The sequence below is a fragment of the Watersipora subatra genome, chromosome 3, assembly GCF_963576615.1.
Source record: "Watersipora subatra chromosome 3, tzWatSuba1.1, whole genome shotgun sequence".
NCBI lineage: Eukaryota > Metazoa > Bryozoa > Gymnolaemata > Cheilostomatida > Watersiporidae > Watersipora > Watersipora subatra.
The window spans coordinates 24,428,351-24,439,427 of record NC_088710.1 but is presented as its reverse complement, the minus strand read 5'-3'; positions in this window follow the sequence as shown (position 1 = coordinate 24,439,427).

Here is an 11,077-nt window from a genome sequence, read left to right as displayed (position 1 = left end):
TTTTATGATCTGTACGTTTTATAATAATTCTTGTAAATAAGTTCCACATTAATAGCCAGATCTGAGTTATTTTAAGACAGGACAAACACCATTCTTTAAACTTTTACAAGTTGCTAACTGTGTGAGTTCTCAGGCTATGCATATTTATGATGAACCAGACGGAGGCAAGTGTTGTTATTCAAATATGACTTGCATGTGCTAGTGAGTTTGTGTTGTTGTACAAGCAAGTTAGTATTTATGTAAACAGTGATCATTCTACTAGCTTTAATATTGTTGTGATTCTATTATTAACCATTTTGTTATAAATTGTTTAAATATGTATCGAAAACTGTAAACTATAAGTCTGCTCTCTTTGATATCCCATTAATTTTTCAAAATTTAAATCACCAAGCCGTTGCTTCAACCACAGTAATTTTTAATACTCACAAGCTAAGTCATAACTATATAGCATGAGTGTAATAACACTTAGTGTATCCAGCATTCATCATCTTTGCATAAGACAGTTGCCATCTAAAAAAGCGCTGGCTACTTGAGTCAATTAGCAATCATTTCCCATAAAATATACGTAACATGCCCAGTTCTCCGCTCCACAACATTAGACAAAATTCAATTCCTTTACTAATTTATTTGACACCTCATTTACTGGTCTTTGATTATAAAAAACCTAATCACTCAAATACTGATTTAAGAAGCCGATATGTCAGCTTCGGCTTTTGTGACAGACCCTAATGATATATTTATGACAGTATCAATGATTGATACTTTGCCCAGACCCACAAAATGGCTTATAGTGCTTGGGTTGTTAGTGGTTGCTGTGTTTACCTGATTGGCAAGAGCTTACATTGTAAAGGTATTACGTTTGAGTGTAAAGTTTCAATTACATACGGTGTTTTAATATTTTGTTGATATACACTAACAAGCTCAAAAAAGTCAAATAACCGTTTCTTTCCAAAAAATTATTTAACCTTTTTAATGACTTTCAAATCAGCCCTCAATACAGTTGAATTGCTATATTTAGTCCACTATTATTTTTACTTACTATATAACAGCAGTACACTTTCATTTTTCCATTATCACTTTGGTCGTGGGCTGTATGACGGAGGAATTTTTAGTTAGATATAGCTTGTTTATCCCACGAAAGCTAAGAATAAAATTTAACATACACTACATCAAATAAAACAACTCAAGGCCTGGTAAAATTTTTTTATGTGGAAGTTTACACCTCAAGTGCATCCGTATTGATAATCATATTTTATTTATTTTACTGCTTAACTAAAATTACCACTGGGTTGATTCTTCAAATTTTACATGTCAGCAAGAATATCAATTTGCGTAAGTCGAGCAATAACACAAATCACGATTTCACAATAAATCAGCTTTTGTTTACAAGACAAGCAATTATTCAAAAAATGGGAAACTTTTGAAATAAATCATTAGGTGTATGGCTGTGCATATGTATTGCAGGGAGGCAAACCAGCATGCAGATATTTATGGATTATAGTTCTTTCATCGATGTATTGTATATAATAATTGTTTAAAAGCAAGCTAACATGTTCCCAATAAAAGTAAATGTTTGATATTTAGTCATCATTTCAATTCATCTCGTGCACTTGATCCCATTTCGTTTTCAGCAAACACGGGCTATTCCAAAAGCGTTGCAACCAATTTTATCAAATTTTATCAATTTTCACCACAACATTTATTGGAGAATAACAACTATCTAGGAATTGCCCTCTGATAAATATGTGCTCACCAGCGAACATTAATGGTATAATGACTGGAAGCACCTACATGCTCTGCCTACATGTTGTCGAAGCTGATATGATGCTCAGGTGGTGGTTGCAGTGGTTTGTGAATATTCTGACACTGTTAGTTTCTTTTATAATACATCTATGGAAAATTTTAGCTTATGTATCTGGTTCAGGCAGGATTTTAGTAAGTTTGCAAGAACAGAGTCATACTGGTTCATTTCTTTTATCACAATAGTTGTTTAGGGTTTAATTATCACGTTGCCAACATTTAGCTTTAGTGTTAAAGCACTTAACATATGCCACGATTATTATCTACATTATTCAAGAGACTGTTCACACGTTGTGCAGGTACAGCTTGCCGGAGTTGTCTAAGTTGTCTGCGACTAATGATTACAGGATACGTGGAACTTCTTAGCTCTGCTAAAGAGCTATTGCCAAAATTCAGTCAGTTTTGACAATCCTTTGATATTTCGTTCAGTGGCTTTTGATTATAAAGTCATGGTCCCCCAGTCGCGGATTTAAGGAACTGAAATTTTAGCTCTGCCTTTTGAGACATGTGATATTGATAGATTTATAACAAAGGGTACTGCGCCCAAACCAACAAAGAAACGTATAGTGCTTACATTTATGAGGGCTTAGTCTTTTAACCGACATCATATGTATTGTTGGTATCACAATTAAGTTTAGGGTTTCAATTGAATGATTTGTTACGTGATGACGCTGACGTACAGGAACAAGTTTGGAGAAATTGCTACGGACAAGTTTTTTGAGTAAATTGGTATGACCTACATATATTTATGGAGTTTTGATTACAGCCATCATTAGAAGTAGGATTTTTATACCTAACCATTATAATACTTTTGCTTATTATATCAAACAATTAATTGGTATGAAGAACAGTTGTTTGTATAAGTAATAGTGTGTAGCTCGCCTAAAAACCTTCTGTTTCTTGTTAGTAAACAGACAATAGACAGACAATAAGTTGTGGTCACTTATGATGACAACTAAAATCATTATTTCAATATTTCTTTCAGCCAGCTTCAATTTAAACTTAACAAGGTACTGCTTTATTAAAACCATAAGTTTTAATATATAGCTTTTTCATTCAACAAAGCTGGAAATCAACAAAAAATATTTAAATTTTCAAACAAATGGTCTTTAGCTAAAATAAACTATTACCCATAAAAGAGTAATTTTGGAATTTTGAACCATTTGTACAGTAGGCTGGATGCGCAATGAACTAACTGGAATCTTTATCATAAAATATTAATGCTGGTAAAAAAACTTTCCTACTTACAGTAGATAGTTTAATAAAAAATATTTGAGAGCTCGTAATTTGAACTGTTAGGTGAATAGCTTATCATAGTTCTTAGGTATCTTGAGAGCTGATCTACAAATATGTTTCTTAATGGTGGTGTGTCATGCTATAGCTATCAAAGTCTTGGATTAAATATTCCATGTTGCAAATGAATTGATATCATACTTTCTGGTCCGCCACTCTGACGCCTTACTAGTTCAGCCACACAAGCTGAATAAATTTCTGGGGAATACGCGTCAGTATATGGGAGCAAATACGAAAAGGCTTTGTGTTACCACGCATGAGATAGCATAACGTCTTGAGGAGCTGGCAGCTCTTATTAGTAAGCTTACTCAAATTATCCATTGGCACTGTGCAAACTTTATAGCAAGTCACAGGCAACTCTGATTACCTCTCATTTTTATAAGCTAATTTTTAATAAATGGGCAATGCCAGTTAGCACAGCTGGTCTTCAACATGACTGATAGTATCTCGTTCAGTAGCAAATAGTTTATTACCTAGAACAATAAATTTGCAACAAACATTATTATTGGCAGCTACCATCCAAAATTTACAAGATCAGCAGACCTTTTAAAAAGAAAGACAGAACTTCCCATTATAAAAAATGAATCAATTTGCAAAACCAGGACACAAGAGACCCGTAAAAAGAACAGTGGGTGCGCATGCGTGCAATACTAAAACATACAAATATATCATTCTACACACAAACAAAATGTTTGTTTTCAAGTCGAACAGGATAAGATCTCTTGGTAATCTTTTACTATAAATACATGTGATCATATGCATGCAACTGTACGATGCACACATGTATTAGAGTCAGTGTATACATGTGCTTGTGTGAAACTGCTCACACCGGCATGCGCATACGTGTAAATGCATTCTTGTTTGTGTGTTTGATTTTAAATTCACATTAAAACATGCGTACATCTAAATGTGTAAACGTCTTTGCTGGAGTACATGTGCATTATTACACATTTGCTTTTTATATGTTTTTGTTGACTTGAATGGGATTGCATATTCGTGCATGCATAAAAAAATAATACGTATATTTTGCTTGAGCACATGTACATTGTTACACATTTTCTGGAGTTTCAAGTTATAGTTAAATAAAGATTTGGTTTGGCTAAGATGGCAGTTTTGCATATGCGCACATTCAAAACATACAATTGAGTGTAGAGCTTCAAGTAAATATTCCTGTCTGAGAATTTTCATTATACATGCATGAGCTCAAAAATAGTCATGTAGCAGTTTCTCATGTAAATTGGTCTGACCTGTTTGTGGGATTATCAAACCCGCAATCTTTACAAATATAAATGCTTACAAAGAAAACCAAAAAAACCCTTCTCGCTCTGCTCAACATGGCTTTTGATTACATAAAACATGATTGTCAGATACTAGTTTAAGCAACCAACATGTTTGCCCAATCTATTGTGATAGACCATATTTAGGCATTTGTAATAGTAACCCATTCATATTCTGAATAGGTAAAGAATGATACTGTGCCCAAACGAACAAAGAAGCATTTAGTCCTTAATTTTTATGTGCGTGTAATCTCACCTGCTTTCCTAGAGCCTACATATTATCAGCATCAAAATTGAGAGTTGAGCTCAACATAAATATTTCTGTCTAAAGATTTGTTGTTATAGAGCCAAGACTTGAATATATCGTCAAATCACTGTTTCTAGCGCAAATTGGTCGGATCTTCGCTAGAAATTTCTACATCAGCATTCATTACAAGCAGAATTGCTACTCTTTGTCATTCTGATATTTCTACTACTTACAGCAAAATAAATCTTGTTGGTTAAGTTTTGATGCACTGAAACTGTCTGTAGCTTAGCTAAAACTGTTTCATTAGCTTCTAATAAACCAAAATTGACGGTTAACAACAATAAGTCAAGGTCATTCATGATAACTACTAAAAGCATTATGTTACTAATGTTGTAGGCCTGTTTTTAAATTATATTTAAATTAAGTACAAATTTTCTAAAATGACTAGTTAGATATAGCTTATTTATTATACAATTGAAGGGTAAGGAAAAACCAAAACCAATAAGCAAAAGGAGCACTGACTTTTTAATGACATAACATATTATATATAGAGTGACATTTATGTAAAAGTACTTCAGCTGGGTAGGTATGCTGATAGCATGACAAACTAACTTAATTTGTAGTGTGAAATGAGAGGAGAGCATATGTATAAGATACGATCATGTATACATGTGAACACAAATATTTATGTATGCATATGTATACATGCATATGTATGTTTGAGTGGATGTGTAAATGCTGTTGTGTGCAAAAGTGTATATATGGAACCATGAATATGTGCACATTGAACTATATTTACATGGTCAAAATCAAATGAACAAGCAATCATGTGCACACCTGCATATGTACAAATTTGCTAGTGTACATTTACACTGACACATTACGGTGTGAAACTGATGTGTTGATGCATATATTAATAGATATATATATATACATGTACATAAATATATATATATATATATATAAATAAATATATGTTTTTTTCAAACTTTGTGGTTATAAATAAACATTAAAAAAAACTATGTGTGAATGTGTGAGTTGGGGTTTTGGGTTTCGGGTTTCGGGTTTGAGGTTTGCATGTGAATGTGCCTGTTTGCATGTCTAGATATACGCTTAATGTGCTCTTTTATGTTTAAAGAATAGAGAAAGCATAATATTATTATGCTTTATTATTCATCTTGAGGTGTTGACTGGTGTTTTAAAAAAAGAATCAAGGAGATTGACCAACCAGAAGCTGAGATATAGCCAGCCAAACATAGGTCTACCTAAAAACGAATCGGAGGAAAAACCCCTCGAAAACCCCAAAAGTTGTGACGTATAAAATCGACTTATTGGATATGTGCCGGAGTTGCGCACCCTTACCTCCATTGCGTATACTGATTGTTTTAGGCTGTGAGATGCGAAACGCTTCTCGCGGTAGTAAATAATTTACAGACAAGCTTTGGTTTCTCAAAAAAATCAAGCAAACATTGTGTGGTTAAGGCAACTGCCCACAACCCCCTGCCATGATTTGTCAAAACAGAAGAGGATATTTTGATTATTGTGCCTCAAACTTCAACTCTATATGCACCGAAGATCGTCTGTTGAACAAACGGCGCGTGTATAGCCTATGCCGGTCTATAATTTACAATATCCGCTATTCGCAGTTTGTTTACCAGTCGAATAAGACACGCGGGTGTAAATCTTTGTTCCTTCTTCATCTTTGTACCTACTGCAGCATTTAGTTGATTTTTAGGATTATTGTCACTGTTAATTAAACTGTAAGTTCACTACAGCCATATTTTTGAAAAGAATAACTTGACCGTGCTGCTCTTGTCGTAAGAAAAAAAAACAACTTTTGATTTGATTCTTCTGTCTATGTTATCTATAATTGTTTTTTATGATTAATTAATATAATCATAATGCATATTATACAAAATAATAATATACCTTTGTATAGAATTAACGATGTAATTAATATAATTTGTAGAAAATTCCAAATGATAATCGCGATTGATGATTGATTGAAGAAAATACTATGCAGATACTTATGCTGAAGTTCATATCTTATCATTTAATATATTACTTACTGAACTGATCATAGATGCGTGTAATTATTTCATGCTAAAACTAATCTACACGTCAGAGGGACTGGTTCGGAATTTTTGGAGCAATGATTGTTAGGCCCAATTTGATTAGTCTATTCTTTCTACGATTAAACCAATTAAACCGTCGTGATTGTTATAGGAGCGCGCATTAGTTGGCTTGATTGACCAATGGCACACAAGTCGATTTCATACGTCATATTTTTATGCTAATATGAGGATTACCAAAACACTTATGTTTTTTGGTAGACCTATGTTTGGCTGGCTATATCTCAGCTTCTGGTTGGTCAATCTCCTTGATTCTTGTTTTAAAACACCATTCCACACCTCAAGATAAATAATAAAGCATAATAATATTATGCTTTCTCTATTCTTTAAACTACATGGTTGTACATGAACGCAACCAGTTTTTTAGTACTTGTACCCGTGCATGGCAATCACGAGTGCATAGAACAGTGTTTAAGCGTGAACATTGTACTGGCATATCTATTTACAGGTGCATGCCTTTCTTGTGCATTTCTCTTTTGGTACTCTTGTTGATGTGTACACATATGTAAAAATATATATCTGAATGTGTACAGTTGTGCCTGGTTATTCATCAGCATTTGTACATGAACACATTTGTACTTGTATCAGTTAATAAATGGGTTAAAGTTTGCAGGGCTGTAAATGTACTTTTGTTCAAGTTTGCGTCTGTGCGTGCATACCTATTGGTTTAGACCCAAGTAGGCATTTGTAAGCATATGCATTTGCACATGCATCTACATGTAAATGCAACAAAATATATATGCCTATGCACATACATGTATATGTACAGATGAGGGTACATTTATGCGGAACTTTGCATGTGAAGTTTATACGCGTACATGCCAGTACGCATAAATACAACTAGTTGTGCCCGTGTACAACTAGATCTACACGAGTAGTTACTAAGAAAGCGGTTTTACCAACCAAATGTTTGAATTAGATAAATGCCTGATGCAAGCTTCAAAAATAGTCTTGTAGATCTATATCCAACTAATTATCCTGTCAAGCTCTGTAGACAACAATGGCTAACAGACTGTATCGTCAAATTTGACCGACAACCCAAGTACAACTATCAGTTCTTTGTGGCCTTTTTTAGAATAAGCGGCACAAATTGGTAACATATACATGTAGATCATTGACAATGGTACCCTCTGACATTACTTCTTATAAAACAACTATAACCAGTAGGTCAAGTAAAGGTTGATATATTTTCCAGGTCAATTATAAGGTAAATGAGTTACTAGGACATGCTGATTAAACTATGAAAGACGCTCAACCAGTTAAACTTTCAACTTTTGGTACTTTTTAAGATAAAATGAAAATCCTTAAAATATTTCCACATTTCAGGAATTTTACTAGCCAAAAAAACGTCTACATCAGTAGCTACATGATAAGTTTTTAATTTTCAGCATTTCAACATTCACAAGGGTAAGTCCAATGGGCACCCTTTAAGCCAGTTAGCAAGCAATCATCAGCAGTGTGAATGGAATCATTTGAGGTTGTTTAGGATGTACATCTGTAATGTTTGTATTGTGTACTTTCATTAAATAAAAATATTTTTTGAAGCTTAGAAAACAAATAGAAGTCTGACAAGCTTTTTGATAGAATTATGATAGATTTTGAACATCAACTTACTGATAACTTACCATGGTAAATGCAAGAGAATGAAATATATTTTGTTCGTGGAAGCTATGAAAACCAACCACCTTTCATTATAAATACAAGGAACTATGTGTACTTGTTTGATTAAGCTAAAGGTTGCAAGCAAGCCAGCATTTTATAAAAAAAAATTACTGTAAGATAAAGCTTAAATTTATTTTTGATGCTGGCAAAACTTAAGTTTAACTAGATGTTGTTGGTCTTTAGGAATAGTCCCAGATATGTGATAAAATTAAATTTATGCAGAAACATCCTGATGCTTGAGTTTTTTGTGCATATTTAACTATAGGACAAAGTGGTGTTAGATTATTTTAAAGATTCGCTTCGGCCAATTAGAACTCTATGTGCATGGTAGCTTTTGCAAAACCTTTTACAGAGTAACATGGAAACCAAATATTTCCATATACAATCTTTTTTTTTCTTCAATGCATTTGGCAACTTTCCAAAGCAGGTTTTTGAAGTATTTAATAGAGATTTACTAAATTATGTAAATTGTTTATTAATATGTTTTTATGTCGACTTCCGAAAAGTTCCATTACATTCAGTTTCAGCTAACATTGCTATTAACACAAACTGCTTAATTGTGAAGTAACATCATTATAATTATAGTGATCATAATGTTCAGTGCTTCATGAATGCATGTTAGCCTGCTCAACAAGCATCTAAGTGTAGGCCTATTCATATTCTTTTATTTGGTTATAAGGAATAAAATTTGTAAGGTTAGAAAAAGTAGGAAATGGATGTCACATGTAAAATGTTTTCCTTGGAAAAAAAGATTAAAAACTTAGTAAGCTGTAGAACCATTTTTATATGAAAAGTATACATTATAGAACTATGCATAAGATAACCGCAATTCAACTGTTTCACTACAAAACTGATAGTAGCACAAAACCACTGCTATAAATTTAACATGCTAGCTAAAATTTCAGACGGCGTAAGTCTAACGGTAATACAAACTATGTGCTGACAATAACAGTTTTTTGCTATTATAAAAAATCATTGTGAGCAATTATTTTTTATGTGTGATTAGTTGCTGTGGAAGCACAAGTGCATGAGCATGCATTGCATTTATTAATAGAGGAAATCACTTTCAGTTTTAGACTGTATCTTTTAATTGCTTAAAAGTAAGCAAACACATTTTCATTGAAAGTAATAGTTCGTAGTGATAACTTCAGTTCATTAAGTGCGATTTAACCCAATCTGGTCAAACAAAGACAGGTGACTGCACTAAATTGTCAAACTGCTCAGGTAGTTGTTGCTCTTTGATAAATATGTTGTAACTAGCTATCATAAGTGGTATAACAATAGAAAGTACCTGCATGCGCAGCTTTTAGGTTGTCCAAGTTGACACAATAAGCATGGGCTGAATGCCAGGACTGATTAGTAGATATTTCTACAATGTTAGTTCTGTTATACAATACATAAAGGAAATCTTACCTTATGTGTCTGCTCCCACCGGCATCGCAGTTGCTTTGCAAAAGCGGAGTCGTACTCGATTGCTGTCTTTACTACGATGATGTTCAGTTTTTCATGAACACTGTGATCACCATATAGAATACGTGCACTAGTAATTAGCGTATGCCATGTACATATTCTATGCACAAAACAGTCGCCATGTTAGGGATGCGGTGGCTGCCAGAGTCGATTAGTTACTGGCGTCTACAAAGTATACGTAAAACAGGTAACTCTGCGCAACAACTAATAGCAAAATTGAGGGTGTTCAGTCATCCGTTTGAAGCTTTATTTGGTGGCTACCGATTATAAAAAGCATGATCGCTCCGATACTAACTTGAGCAATTGAATATGTTAGCTCTTTCTTTTGTGACAGATGCAATTGGAGTATTGAAGATAGTTCACTGCTTATGTTCTTAATGCGTATGGAATGATAATGTGCCCAAATCAACAAAATATGTCTAAGGCTCGGATTTGGGACTGCTCCGGTCTTCAGCTTATTTCCCAAAGAATACATTTCAATCTTATCACAACTGAGAGTAGAGCTTCCACTAAATATTTTGATCTGATAATTTGCTGATGTACAGACGCGAGCTCAGCGAAAAAATTTTAAGTAGCTTTTTCTTGAGCAAAATAGTCTGACCTTTCTATGGAAATTTTAAATACCCTGACGTAACCAGTAGAATTTTTATGCCTGATAATTTTGACATATTAACATATTTTGTCTCACAATTGAAATGTATGGTAGAAATCTTTATTTGATACCTTTGTATGTAGCTCACATAAAATTGCTCCAATTTCTGCTACGAAACAAATAGTTTGACTGACAAACAATAACTTCTGGTCCCTCATGAGGCTGACTAAACCACAATGTTAGTATAGATGCTGGCCTGTTTTTAGGTTAAAATTAAACTAAGTACACTTTTATTGAAACGGTGGAATAGCCATAGCTTATTTATTTAACGAGGCTAAGAATTTACAAAGTAAATTATTTGCCAATAAAAGATTCCACTTGACTTCTTACCACATCACAATCATACAAAATCATATATAAAGTGATACAGTTATTTCTTTTAGAGTTACAATATCATATTAAATACTATTAAACTAAGTAATATGTGCATAATATCCTACAATATTGTATATATAACAACAATGAGGTTAAAACGGACCAGTTTGTTAAGAAGGCTAAATGCAGAATAAGCTATTTGAATTGGTAATATGAAACTGTAACCGCT